Genomic DNA, 15,165 nt, shown 5'->3' on the forward strand with positions numbered 1-15,165 from the left:
TTCAAGCTCGGGTCATGATTAATTTTGAGGTGGAAGTTTTTAAAATCAAACATGTTTGAAAATTTTCTAAGTACCAAGTCAAATGTTCACTTCTTCCACCTTGAATAACGTTTGCTATAGACTTCAAATGGAAAACGTTCCTTCATCAAAGTTGTATCTCTTTCAAACATCTTCTATTTGGTCACAAATTTGACTTCATTTTGATTTGGCATGAACGAGTTATGCATTTTAGAAGGTGAGGAAAATCACTTGTTCAATGGTAATGACCCAAAATGACCTATAATGTTTCCTCTTGGCACATGCATTTGCAAGTTGAATTTATGCTTCTTCCAAACATAAAAGTTTAATTAGACATCTTGAATTTGATCATAGAACTTGAATGGCTTTATCATAAAAAATGAGCAAGTTATGGACTTGGGAAGTTAACCTCCTAACTAGGGTTCAGACAAAATGACCTATAATCTTTAACCATAAAAATTGACTTTGCAAGCAAAAATATCTCTAGAATTAAAAATGAAAGTTATTTGGAATGTCATTATGAGTAACGTTTCTCTTGGAATCATTTTCATATGACAATTATTGTAGGAGATAAGGTCTAGGGAACCCTAGTTTTGACCAGTTGACTCTCTCTGGTCAACCACCATGAACCATCTCGCTAGCTTGACATTCTCTTGACTTTTGGGACTCATGGAGGATAATATATGTGTAAGGTGATGTAATATGAAGTATCCCTTGATATATTTGATCAAATGATGAAGAAGCTTGATGGAGCATGGGTGGACACACACACTACCTACAAAAGTAACAAACTATACATTGACATATTTTTGGTATTTTGGTTAGTAAATAATGGAAAAAAAAGTATGATACAATAAAATGTGCTTGGTGATCTCTCCCAATTCAAACCCAACGAATGAGAGGTAAGGAGGATGCCAAGATGTGATCCCAAAGCCAATGCATATGATGAGATAGCATGAGGGATCTTAGGGTCAAAATTGGGGTCTTACAGATTTGAATCAGAATATTAAGAAGATTATCCAAAATATGTTTTTGACGTACAAATATTGGAATGAGATGCTCCCAATTGCTTTGCATCGGTACCGTACTGTAAGACCCTAATTTTGACCCCTAAGATCCCTCATGCTGTCTCATAGCTTTGCATTTGTATTGGGATCACACCTTGGTAGTCTCCTCACCTATCGTTCATTGGGTTTTAATTGGGGGATATCACAAAACATATTTGATTGTATCGTACTTTATTTTCTTTGTTTACTAACCAAAAGACATAAAAATAGTCTAGTACAACTTTGTTTCTTTTGTAGGTAGTGGGTGTGTCCATTTGTGCCCACCAAGCCCACTACTAGGGTTTGGGACCCTCAATGCAATATATCAAGCAAGTAAAGGTCCACTTTGGTTCTAAACTTCATATATGGATCCCCATGTTCTTTATTTGTCATTTTGATCAAGAATTCATCAACAGTTTTAAGCTTGTTTGTTAATGAACCCCTAATTCATCTGGGTGTCTTGTGTGCCTTCCTCAGCAAGTTTCTTCAACAATTGGTCAAATCCATCAAGGTATACTTCATTTTACATCATAATAAGGAAATATGATCCTCCAAGAGCCCCTAAGAGCAAAGGAACATCAAGTGTGCAAGTTGATTCAAGGAAGTTGACCAGAAAAGTCAACTGGTCAAATCTAGGGTTTCCTAGACCCTATCTCCTATAATATTTATCATATGAAAATGATTCCAAGAAAAAATTTACTCTTTACGACATTACAAACATCTTTTATGTTGTCATATGGTGAAATGTTATAAGTCATTTTGTCTGTGCCCTAGATAGAAGGTCACCATCCAAGAGCGATAACTTCCTCATTCTTTATGTTATGAACATGATCCAAGTTTCATGGTTAATTTCAAGATATATTATTCAACTTTTCATCTTTGATAAATATGAAATTCTACTTGCAAAATCATGTACCATGAGGAAACATTATAGGTTCAATTTGGTCCTCATCATTGAACAAGCAAATTTCCTCAACTTCGAAAATCCATAACTCCATCATCCAAAATTCAAATGGTTCCAAACTTATGGTAAAATTGAATAGAATTGAAAAGGCTACAACTTTGTAGAAGGAGATAAGTTCATTTTAAGCTCGTATCAAAAGTTATTCAAGGTGGAAAGAGAGGTCATTTGACTTTTAACTTAGAAAAAATTCTAAGTATGTTTGATACCTCCACCTTCAAGTCACAAGATCAAAGTTGTTACTTATGATGAGAACTTTCTAAATAATACAAGATCACATCATTTGGATGAGAAATGAGGGAGTTGCACATGAGGTCTATCCATGGTTTATTTTGGAAAGATTTGAACTCCAAACATTGAACAACTTTACATGGCCTTGTGTGATGACTTCAGCAACTTCCTTACACGAATTAGAGTAGATTTCAATCATCAATTGAGCCTGAACATGCATCCATGCACCAAAAATTACTCAATTTCATTCAAATTTGGGAAGGTGCATTTATCATTCCCTTGGCCTATAAATCAAAGAGCATTGGCTCAGAAATACAGGGATAACACTACCCAAGCTTTGTCAGCCATTTCCATAGCCTCACTCCATCGAACTATTTAAATATTTCTTCGAAATTGAGTTTTTGTTCAACTCAAGTTTCTGAACAGAAACTCCAAAGGTTCAGTCCCTTTTCCATTCCATTGAACTTCTGCAAGCAATAGGAAGAGAAATCACTAAGAATTACATCAAGAAACAGGCTCAGAAGCTACTCACAGAAAGTGAATTTCATCAAACTTCATCTCTTTGATTCTCCCTCAATACTCTAGATTTGAACTTAATTTTGTGATGGCTGAAGTCCTACCAATGTAGGAAATGTGACTGAGTTGTTTTGAGCTTGAATTGAAGCAACTCAGGTTGGACACCTCAATTTTCATCTTCACTTTTCTAACTATAGAGGGAGAGATGGAACAAATGGAGGTGATATTCGTGATCCTTGCAATTTTTCCTTTAAAATGATGTATGATCCATTAATTTTTGGACATGTTTAATCCTTCCAGTCCGGTGACACTCACCGAAGAAGATGACCGGAGTTAGGGCTCCGGTGGTGGCGTGGCAAGGCTCCCACCCTTGGATCTCCTTTTCATATTTTAATCTTGACATTTGTTTCTGATTACCACGTGTGTCGTGCATTAACTGAGGTACATTGTGGAACGCACGCTTCTGGTCATCAGATATGCCACCTCAATTAATGAGGGAGATCTGATGGCTCTTGTTTTTCTATTTTATTTTATTATTCTAAAATGATTTTTAAATAGCCTTTTCTTCCATAATTCACTATAATCTCATTTTTGATCCAAAAATTATGGGACCAACACAAAAAAATCACAAATATTTTCCTCTTCCCATTTTTGATTTAAAATTAATATTTGTATTAAGTTTGATATTTTTGGTGAATTTTATGATTTTTAACTTGTTTTAATTAGTTTTTAATTACTCCTGACTTTTGAAAAATGCCAAAAAAAATCAGTCAATGGTCCTTTGACCTTGCTTGACCTATGATAAATCCCTTGGCCATGTCTTTGGTGTTTTGGAGGGGTTTTAGGTTTTTGATCTTTGAAAACATATTTTCTTCTTTTTTAAAAATTGTTTTAAAATATTTTAATTGATTTAATGCTTTGATGAGCTTTAGTATTGGCTTTGTGTTGACCTTACTTCTGTTTGGCCTTGGTCTTGGTTGAATTGGACCTTGACTTGGTCAATACCATTGGATTTAGGAGGTTGATGAAGTTTAAACCCAATCCCTCAAGATGAATGAATAGTAATTATCAAGTGAGGTTCATCCCTCTTACAATTTGGTATTCTCTTCATTTCATCTCTCCATCTTCATCTCATTTATTCCCCAATCATCTCTTGACCAATGATTTCTCATAGTTCATTAGTTAGTTGATTCATCAATATCCTTGTGTCAGATGAATCAATATAAGATTGATTGAGATAGGTCCATCCCCTCTTATTTTTGTGTGTGGTATGCTTTAGGAGTTTGGTCTTGGATACCTTGTCTATATCATGCATTAACACCAACATTATTATTGACTAGACTCAGATAGGTATGGCTTCTACATAAGCCTACTTACGATTACTTAACATAGCGCTAAATTTGCCTCAAGGAACAAACTAACATACTAACTTGACAACTAACATTTAATTTTCTTGTCATTTACTTTAGTGCAATTTAATTTCTTGCAATATATCATTCCTTGTCATTTACATTCATGCAAATTGTTTATGCTTCAGTCATTTGCTCTTTGCCCACTTGAGCCATTATATTTTGTGCTTGTAATATATTTGTGCTTGTGACATTATTTTGTTTGTGGTCCTAGGACCCTAAAACACTTAATAAAAACAAAAACACTAAAAAATACATTGGTGGACTATTGGATCTTTTTCTGTGACTTGATTTGGACCTACGGACTTAAAGTAGGCAACCTTCCTGAGCTATGGAAGAAAAACTTGGCCAATGCTATTAATTTAAGACCAAGAACTTGGCCAATTCCATTCATATGACACAAGCTTGAGAGACTCCCTTGGGTTTATATGATACATTCTTTCTCTTTATCTAATTGTTATTTTGATCTTATTGTTATTATTTGATGTATTCTCTTTGAGTATGTTTCAAGGGATATTTCATATGATACATATAAAGGACATTGAAGGTTGATTGCTTTGGAGTGCTAGCTTGGATGATTGGTTATCTTTATTTGATACCATTGGATTTCTTATTAGTTGCTTGGATGATTATGGCTTTGTTGTTTGCTTGACAATCCAAAGGAAATGGGTTTCTATCCGATACTATTCTCTTGTGGATGCTTCCTATGGGTTAGAACTTTTCAACTCAAAACTCGTAATCTTGTCTAGGATAGCCTCTTCATCTCCACCTCTTTCTTCTTTAATTTCAACATCTCCTTCTCATTTTCAAAACTTTTTTTCTTGTTATTTTTCAACTTATAGTTATTTTAATGAGTAGAAACCTTGGCCTTATGCCATTAATTTTCAAATTATTTTCTTAATCAAACTTGTAATAATACTTAATCATATTGACTTTTTTTTCAAAAAGACCAAAAAGAACTAATAACGTCATCTAATCATTTTGGCCATTTGGTGCCTTTTCCTTTTAAAATTTTCAAAAAGAAAGCATTTAGATTTGAGTAATCTTAGGTTGATATGTAATTATCCCATTCCATGATATGTTGAGTGTAAGACTTTCCATTTTCTAGGGGTTAGTGGCATACTTGTTGATTTAATCCAAGTTGGAGTCCTCCCTCTTAAATGTTGTAAATCTGTCATTATCTGTGGATGTTTGGTTTAGTATTCTCCCATTAATAACAAAATATCTTTAAGCTTTTGTTAAAATGAATCCACCCATCTTTGAAGTTTTTACCACTAACTACGAGACCAAAAGTATTCTCCCATTAGTATTCTCCTCATTTATGTTGGTACGTAGGCATAAGACCAAAAGTCTTATCAAACACACAAATGTAAATAATGAATTCTTTTCTCATGTCCTCATTCTATTTTTAAAACAAACATCTTTTCAACCAAAATAAGTGCATACAAAAAGGGCTCCCTAGGAGTACCTAGGACTCTTTGGGTGCTAATACCTTCCCTCTGTATAACCAACCCCCTTATTTGTAATCTCTGACATTTTTTTAGTTTTGATTTGAAAACTTCTTATATTTGGGTTTTGTTCGTATTTTCTCCCTTTTCCTTTGGAAACAATAAAAGCGCGGTGGCGACTCTGGTTTTATTGATGTCGAGTTAACCAATAGCTCAGTGGTCATGAATTTACCGCTACAGGAAAAAAAAAGTGATGACTCTGCTGGGGAGTAGTCCCAAGTGGGTTTAGCCTACTTTTTGTGTGTATTATATTTGTTGATTGTTGATGTTTGTATGTTTGTATATATTGTATGTATGATATTTTATGTCTGTTGTGCTTGGTGATCTTTGTGTGGTGAGATAAATTCAATACCCGAACTTGAGTGCAAATAAGATAGGAGGATGGTATAGTCATGTTTGACTTGTGTAGAGTAGTCCTTAGCGAGTTGGCGTGAGACCCATCCACTCAGTGGAAGCCCCTTTGGGATTACTGATGTCACACGAGTAGTCGTAGTTGGTATTACTTTGTCCGACTTGGGAGCCTGAGAAGCTGAGGACCTTAGAACCTTTAACCCATCTTGGCCTATTTAGGACATAGTGTGAATACTAATCAAGTGTAGACTTGATAACAGTTGTTATGCGATACTACACTTCGATGAGTTTCTCTTGAGAATACTATGGGTTGATGAGTCACTCATCCAAACCTATAGTATCCGATAGATGGGTTCACGACTCTGGGGACTTTTTAGAACATGCTTTATAGTTTTTTACCCTCCTTTGGGATGGTTCTTAACCCGACTCCATGCTCGTGACTCGCAACAAACCCATTGATTCTTGGTTGATCCAATCAGTTACCATCAATATCAACGGATCTTAGGTGTTGATTGGGTGAAAACCCTAATCCACCAAAATGGAAGATTCATCTTTACAATAACTTGATGCATCCCTTGACCTTTGTTTGTGTTTGCCTTATGTGTGATCCCTTGTGTGTGATTGTTGCATTCATGCATACATGCACATCATAGCATTCATCACAGAAATAAATTTCAAGGAACTAAGGTTGTGTTTGAAAATATTTTCATACCATGGATTATGGGTGAAGGAACACTAAGAAATACAGTTTCAAATGTCTAGATTTGAAAGAGTTAAGGAAGCTAGCATCCTTTGTAGTTGATCCCTTGCATTTCAAGGAACGTCATGGGAAGCTTTTGTATGTGTTGTCTACTAAGGTTGTTGAAGGAATTTTGAGCATGTTGGTTCAGTTCTATGATCCTCTCTACCGGTGTTTCACCTTTTTTGATTATCAGCTTATGCCTACGTTGGAGGAGTATTCCTATCTCTTGGGTATACTCGTATCTGACAAGGTGCCTTTTAGTGGATTAGAGGAGATTCCGAAATCTCAAGTCATAGCTGATACTTTTCATTTGAAGAAATCTGATATTGATGAAAATATGACGAAGAAAGGAGGTATCCGAGGTCTCACTTCTGAGTTTCTGACTGGGAGAGCTACCACTTTTGCTCAAGCCGATAGTATGGACACCTTTGAGGCTATCTTATTATTGCTTATCTATGGTCTAGCATTATTCCCTAACATTGATAACTTTGTCAATGTTAATGTCATTAAAATCTTCTTGTTCGAAATCTTATTCTGACTCTGTTGGGTGACATGTACTTCTCCCTACATATAAGGAATTCTAAGGGTAGTGGAACCATTATGTGTTGCATCCCTCTTCTATACAAGTGGTTTATTTCTCACTTGCCTCAGACACCAGTCTTCCTAGAGAACAAGCAATGTCTATGGTGGTCCCAGATACTTATGTCTCTCAATATTGATGATATTACTTGGTATATTTCTGTATACGCTGGCTTGAAGATTATTGATAGTTGTGGTGAATTCCCTAATGTGCCTCTCATTGGTACACAAGGAGGAATCGACTACAAGCCTGCTTTGGCTCGTCGTCAACTTGGGTTCCCCTTGAAGGATAAACCTAATAACATTCAGTTAGAAGGTTTGTTCTATCAAGAGGGTAAAGATCCACAAAAGTTGAAAGGTAGGATGGTGCATGCTTGGCATAGTGTCCATAGGAAGGGAAGAGACGAGCTTGGACCATGCAATTGTGTAGCTTTGGAACCTTACACTAGTTGGGTGAAGAAGAGAGCCTTAGAGCTTAAAATTTCATATGCCTGTGAAAGACCTATGTCTATGGTTGTGGTTGAGCCATCAATTCTCCCTAACCAAGACGTAGAGGAGTTGGAAGACATACTAGCTAAGATGAAGCAAGAGAAAGACCTTTGTGAAGAATGGTTCCATGCTTTGAATCAAAAGTAAGTGGAGTTGCAAATTGAGATGAAAGACATGGATGCACTTATTGAGATCCTCGAAGATCGTGCAGTTAAGCGAGAGAGAGGGCTAGAGGATTTATTTTCCTCTAGTATCCCTCAGTCTTCTTGTGCCTTAAAGAAGATCATTGATTAGGTCGTCATCGAGAAACCTCATATGAAGACCGCCTACGAGTCAGAGATCAGACACATTCGAACGAAGTATATGTTGATATCCAGTTCATCTGATGCAGTTGCTAGGGATCCTTAGGATGCTATTTTTCTTTTCTCTTGTATTTGAATTTTGGTTTCAAAAATTGTACTCGGTGTAATCCTTCCAAGTATTATGAATAAAAATGAGATTTTATGGTCAATCCAAATTGTTATTATCGATTATTATTGTTGAAGTATTTTCAAATAAGACTTTGTATGTTCCTTGAAAATAATAAAATTAAAAACATTGCATTCATGCATCATTTGCATCGCAGGTTTCTTACATTCTAGCCCTTCGGCCAGGTGTCTCATGATCTTCATCTTTGTATCAGTCAAATTGACGCATCAGTACAACACACGTGCTAATCATTAATGCAAGATGGATCAATTGGAACAAGAAAACTGTGAACTCAAAGAGGAGGTTGATAGACTTACTACTCTTATGGAGTCTCTCATCACAACTCAGAGTTAGGCGGCTCAAGCTCCTGCAACTCCATAACCACGGACCATTATCTCTGAAATTACCTCAACACCCGTGTCTGTGGCTCTAGTTAACCAGCCTGCGCACTATATGCCTACCGGATTCCCTTGGGGAATGCCTCAAAACTATACGCCTAAGGGTTATGCTCCTACTATTACTCTTACGTCGGCATCTCGCCCGATAATGTCTACTCCTTCTTCTATTGTGCATGTCATGTCTCGTGTTGAAGAGACTATCTTCCATTCTGAGCCATTTGAGGGCCCAGATATGTATGAAAAGATGGATGAAATGAAGGACCAGTTTCAAGAATTGAAGAAGGAAATAAAGACCCTGAGGGGAAATGTATTTTTTTGGGAAGAGCGCTTATGAGCTCCGATTTGTGCCCAATGTGAAGATCCCTGTTAAGTTCAAGGTCCTTGACTTTGAGAAATACAAGGGGAACACTTGCCCTATCAGCCATCTTGTGATGTATGCCCATAAGATGTCAACCTGAATAGACAACGACTAGTTGCTAATTCATTATTTCTAGGATAGCTTGATCGGTGCCGCTCTTCGTTGGTACATGGGTCTAGACAGTGGTAGAATTCGTACATTCAATGACTTAGGAGAGGCCTTTGTCAAGCAGTATAAGTATAATGTGGATATGGAGCCTGATCGTGACCATCTACGATTTATGTCTCAGAGAGACAAAGAGACATTTAATGAATATGTGCATAGATGGAAAGAGCTAGCCGCTTAGATCAGTCCTCCATTGCAAGAAAAAGAAATGACAAAGATCTTTCTCAATACTTTGAGTTCATTTTGCTATGAGAGTATGATTGCTAGCGCTACAAATGATTTCACTGAGATGGTGAACATGGGGATGCGTCTAGAGCAAGGTGTCCGTGAGGGCAGATTGTCTAAAGAAGAAGCGTCAGCCGGTAACAAGTATGGGGGTGGTTTCTCTAAAAAGAAGGATGGAGAAACTAATTCAGTGATTGTGGAGAGGCGAAGGAAGCCTTATGTTAAGAAGAGTTCCAGATCTCATCAACAACATCATCAAGGGTCTTCTGTTATTCTAGTGTTTGCCAATAGTTCTACCGTTCAATCAGCAATAGTCCAACAACAACAACGTATCCATAACAACAATCATCATAACAATAATCACAACAATAATCAGCACAACAACTATGAGAGGAATAAAGTCACGTTTGACCCTATTTTAATGTCCTATGCCAAATTTTATCTGTCTCTTATTGTCAAGAATTTGGTTCAGCCAAGAAGTCCTCCGTATATGCCTGAACCTCTGTATTGTGGTATAAGCCTGATCAACATTGTGACTGTCATCAAGGGGCACCAGGCCATGATATTAAGAACTGACATCCGTTGAAATACGAGGTTCAATGTTTGGTAAGAAATGGGATGGTGTCCTTTGAGGACCGTGTGTCGAATGTTAAATCCAATATGTTACCCTCTCATGGTAACTCCTTTGTAAATATGGTGGACGGTTGTCCCGGTGAGTACATAGTTTAGGATATATGTCGTATCTGAAGATTCTTGGTAGAGCTTCACAAGAATTTGTGTCAGATTAGTGAATGTGAGCATGATCATGACGGTTGTATCATTTGTAGTGTCAATCCACGTGCGTGCGTGATTGTGAAGAGAGATATTCAAAGGTTAAGGGATGAAGGTATGGTTCACATCCATCAAGCTAGAAATATGGGTGATGAGGTGAATGTGATTGTTCCAATTTTCAAAACTCCTGAACGAGTGGTGATTCAGTATGATAGAAGTAAAAGAAGCAATAGATCGGTATCACCGTTAGTGATACGGTTGGCGGGCACAGTCCTGTACACATATGATAAAAAGTTTCCTAGAAGTACGATGCTACTATGATCAAAGATGGGCAAGAGGTTCCTCTTCCCACGGCTACTTCAGTAGTAAGCATTGTTGATATTGTCAAGGTGACCCGAAGCGGTTGAGTGTTCAGTACGGTATTCCCGAAAGCTGTTGAGAATGTCGTAGTTGGAAAGAAAGCCGAGATGGTTGTTCCTTTGTGCGATCCTGTTAACACTCCAATCTGTCAGTCTAGTGAGTCCATCAGTTTGAAGATTAATGATGATAATGACAAAGTACACCATCTAATAAAGAAAATCGAGTTTAATTTCGTGGAGCAGCTACTCCAGACGCCCTCCAAAATTTCTGTTTTATCACTATTGATGAATTCTTAAGCACATCGTGAGGCTTTACAAAAAGTACTTGAGAAAGCCTATGTTGAACATGATGTTACGGTTGATCAATTTATTCACATTGTTGCTAACATTACTTCGTGCAACAATCTGAGTTTTTCTGATGAGGAGCTTCCAGAAGAAGCTAGGAATCATAATCTGGCTCTCCACATATCTATAAACTGTAAGGAAGATGCCTTGTCCAATGTCTTGGTAGACACTGGTTCATCTTTGAATGTTCTACCCAAGTCTACTTTGGCTAGGCTATCTTATCAAGGAGCACCCATGAGATATAGTGTTGTGATTATGAAGGAGTTTGACAGTTCTCGCAAAACCGTCATTGGAGAAGTTAACCTCCCAATTAAGATTGGTCTGAGCGATTTCAAAATTACTTTCCAAGTAATGGATATTCACCCGGCCTATATCTCCTTATTGGGTAGGCAATGGATTCATGAAGCAGGTGTTGTCACGTCAAATCTACACCAAAAGCTCAAATTTGTCAAGAATGGGAAGCTTGTTATTGTTGAAGGTGAGAAGGCATTGATGGTGAGCCACTTGTCATCTTTCACGTATGTTGAAGCCGAGGAAGCTGTTGGAAATCCGTTCTAAGCTTTTTTTATGGCTAATATGATCCAGAAGACTGGAGCATCCATGTCTTTTTTTAAAGATACATAAGAGATTGTTCAGGCTGTTGACATAGACAATTTGGGTCGTGTCGTGGAAGTGGTTGAGAACAAGAATCGGGCTAGTTTAGGATTCGAGCAAAGTCCGTTCAAGAAAGAATTCAAGGCTATGCAACAGATATTTCGTAGTGAAGGGTTGATTCACAAGGAAGAACAACACTCAGTTGTGATCCTTCATGAAGATGAAGATGAAGGTGAAGACGGTGCCAACTTTGTAACGCATGGACAGATTTACAACAATTGGGTTGTTATTGATGTCCCTATTATAACTCATCATTCAAATAATATACCTTATTGTTTAAAGAAAAATCCTTCTCATATTCCTAAGGGATAAGTGAAAATATCGTCAGACATTTTCAATCATCATCAATAAAATGCGATTTTATTCATCCATATTTATGTTGTTTTTAGTTTTTTCTTTTTTCTGAAAATGGTAATCATAAAAAACATAAACAGTATTTTTTCCCATATCTGCATAATATTTGTTTGCACTTCATATTTCTAAAATCAAAATATCAAATCCTTATGTAGGTTGCCTCTCAAACCCATTAAAAATAATGACCCTACTCCCTCTCCGAACTTTAATTTCCCTTTGTTCGAAGTTGAGAAAGAGAATGATGATGAAGACATTTCTGATGATTTATCCCATTTGCTTGAGCATGAGGAAAGAACCATTCATCTGTGTGAAGAACCAGTTGAGTTGGTCAACTTGGGTTCCGAAGATGATATCAAGGAGGTCAAGATTGGGTCAAAGCCTCATCCAGAGGTTAGAAAGGGGTTGATTGAGCTTCTCCGAGAGTATTATGATGTGTTTGCTTGGTCTTATCAAGACATGCCAGGTGTTGATACCGATATTGTGGAGCATAGATTGTCGTTGTAGCCAGAATGTTCGCCAGTCAAGAAAAAGTTAAGAAGAACTCATCCTAACATGGAAGTGAAGATCAAAGAAGTAGCCCAAAAGCAGATTGATGTCAGTTTCTTTGTTACCTCCGAATATCCTCAGTGGGTGGCCAATATTGTGTCTGTTCCGAAGAATGATGGAAAAGTCCGTATGTTTGTTGACTATAGAGACTTGAACAAAGCCAGTCCCAAAGACGATTTTCCTCTGCCACATGTTGATATATTGGTAGATAATACAACTAAGTTCAATGTCTTCTCTTTTATGGACAGACTTTCCAGTTATAATCAGATAAAGATGGCACCCAAAGATATTGAAAAAACCATATTCATTACGCCTTAGGGAACATTTTGTTATCGAGTGATGCCTTTCAGTTTGAAGAATGCTGGTGCAACATACCAAAGAGCCATGGCCACTCTTTTCCATGATATGATGCATACAAAGATTGAGGTCTATGTTGATGATAAGATTGCCAAATCAAGGTCTAAAGATGAGCATGTTGAGAATTTATTAAGTTATTCCAGCATTTGTGGAAGTACAAACTCTGCTTGAATCCCAATAAGTGTACATTTGGTATCCGTTCTGGTAAGTCGTTGGGCTTTATTGTAAGTGAGAAGGGTATTGAAGTTGATCCTGCCAAGGTCAAAGCAATACAAGAAATTCCTACGCCCAAAACTAAGAAGCAAGTCAGAGGTTTACTCGGTCGCTTGTGTAGCGGTAAATTCATGACCATTAAGCTATGGATAAACTTAAGTTCAATAAAACCATATTCGCCACCGCGCTTTTATTGTTTCCAAAAGAAAAGGGAAAAGTATGAAAAAAAAACCCAAAGATAAGAAGTTTTCAAATCCAAACTAATAAAATGCCAGAGATTACAGTTAAGGGGGTTGGTTACACAGAGGGAAGGTGTTAGCACCCAAAGTGTCATAGGTACTCCTAGGGAGCCCTTTTTTATATGTGTATGTGTTTTGGTATAAAAGATGTTTCCAATAAATAGAGTGTGGGGATGAGAAAAGAATTCATTAATTATATTTTTATGTTTGAAAAGACCTTCTGACTTGTGCCCACGTACCAATATAAAAATGAGGGATCAAAACCTCGTAGTTCGTGGAATCAATTTCAAAATGAGTGGATTTCTTTTAATCAAAATTTAAATTTAAAAGAGGCACAAAGGCCCAAAAGAGTTTGTTTGAGTGTTAGTTCTTTTTGTCTTTTGAAATTTTAAGTCAATATGTTTAGATTCATTTACAAGTTTGATTTAAGAAAAGAGTTGAAAAAATGCAATGACATAAGGCCAAAGTTTCTAATTTGCCATATAGTCTAAGTTTTGAAATCACAAGAAAAGAAGGTTTTTGAAAAGGGTGAGAGTTTTTGAAATTTAAGAGGTGGGAGAAGATGAAGAGATTAATCCTAAGCATAAAATTAAAAGTTAAGAGTTGAAAAGATCTGACTAATGGGATGCAATCTAACAGACAAGATTGTCATATAGAAAACCCACTTTTCCCTTTAGACTTTGAGTCAAGCAAAATCAAAAAGCAAATAGAAATATGAAGAGCAGGGCATCAAATAAAGATAGCCACATCCAAGCAAGCAACTTTACAGCTGACAGTCTTTTTGGCCTTCTCACGTGTCAGATGACATACTCCTTGATTAGCTTAGAACAAGGCATTAAACACAGGTTCAAAGTAACAGTTACATCAAGACCATGTAGCTGATGAAATCATGTAGATCCCAATACTTGCATCAGATGAAAGCTCAAATCATAATAACTTAGTCTCAGAAATGTTGACATTGGCCAAGTCCTTTTGCATATGGAAGGGTGCCTAATTTTAAGTCCAAAAGCTCAAATCAAATCCAACAGTCCACGCAAACATTTTTTAGGGTTTTTGTTATTTATTAAGTGTTTTAAGGTCCTAAGACCACAAACACAAACAAAATACACAAACAAATATATGCAATCACAATATATGTCTCAAATAAGCAAAGTGAAAATGACATAAACATAAACAAGTTAAATGATATATAAATGATAAATACAATGGTAAATGACTTGAATTTAAATTGCATAAAGTAAATTAATTGAAAATAAAAGCAAGAATAATAAAGGTTAGTCAAATGTTAGTTGATTAGATGTTAGTTATGTTTTGCTTTTTAATTGATTAATTCATTCTTTGGAGAACACTTAGACCTCTATTCACAAGCATGGATCCTTGAACTAAGACATCTTCCATAGGAAATAAAAAATTCCAAGTTTCTACATAATACCCTGGAAGGGGGAGACTTACAATCTCACTTACTAGAATGCTACGCCTTTAGGGTCAAAATTTAGCTCTATGTTAAGCAATCCTAATTGGACTTATGTAGAAGTCACAACTATCTAAGGTTGGGGAATAAATTTTTTGGTGTTAAGGCATGTTAGAGATATGGTATAATGAACCATACTCCTAAAACATACCACACACAAAAAGAAAAAGATTAAAGGATGGACATATCTCATCCATACTTGTATTGGTTCATCTAACACAAAGTTATTCATGAACCAAGTAGCATTAAGATCTTGAGAATTCATTGGTCAATGGAGAAGATGGGATAGAAAGGGATTGAAGATGAAGAGGGAGGGAAAATGAGAGAAACACAAATTGGTCATGGGAGGAATTTTATCAAATTAAAATCATTCATTCATTTTGGGAGATGAA

This window comes from Lathyrus oleraceus, chromosome 6, assembly GCF_024323335.1.
Source record: "Lathyrus oleraceus cultivar Zhongwan6 chromosome 6, CAAS_Psat_ZW6_1.0, whole genome shotgun sequence".
NCBI classification, from domain to species: Eukaryota; Viridiplantae; Streptophyta; class Magnoliopsida; order Fabales; family Fabaceae; genus Lathyrus; species Lathyrus oleraceus.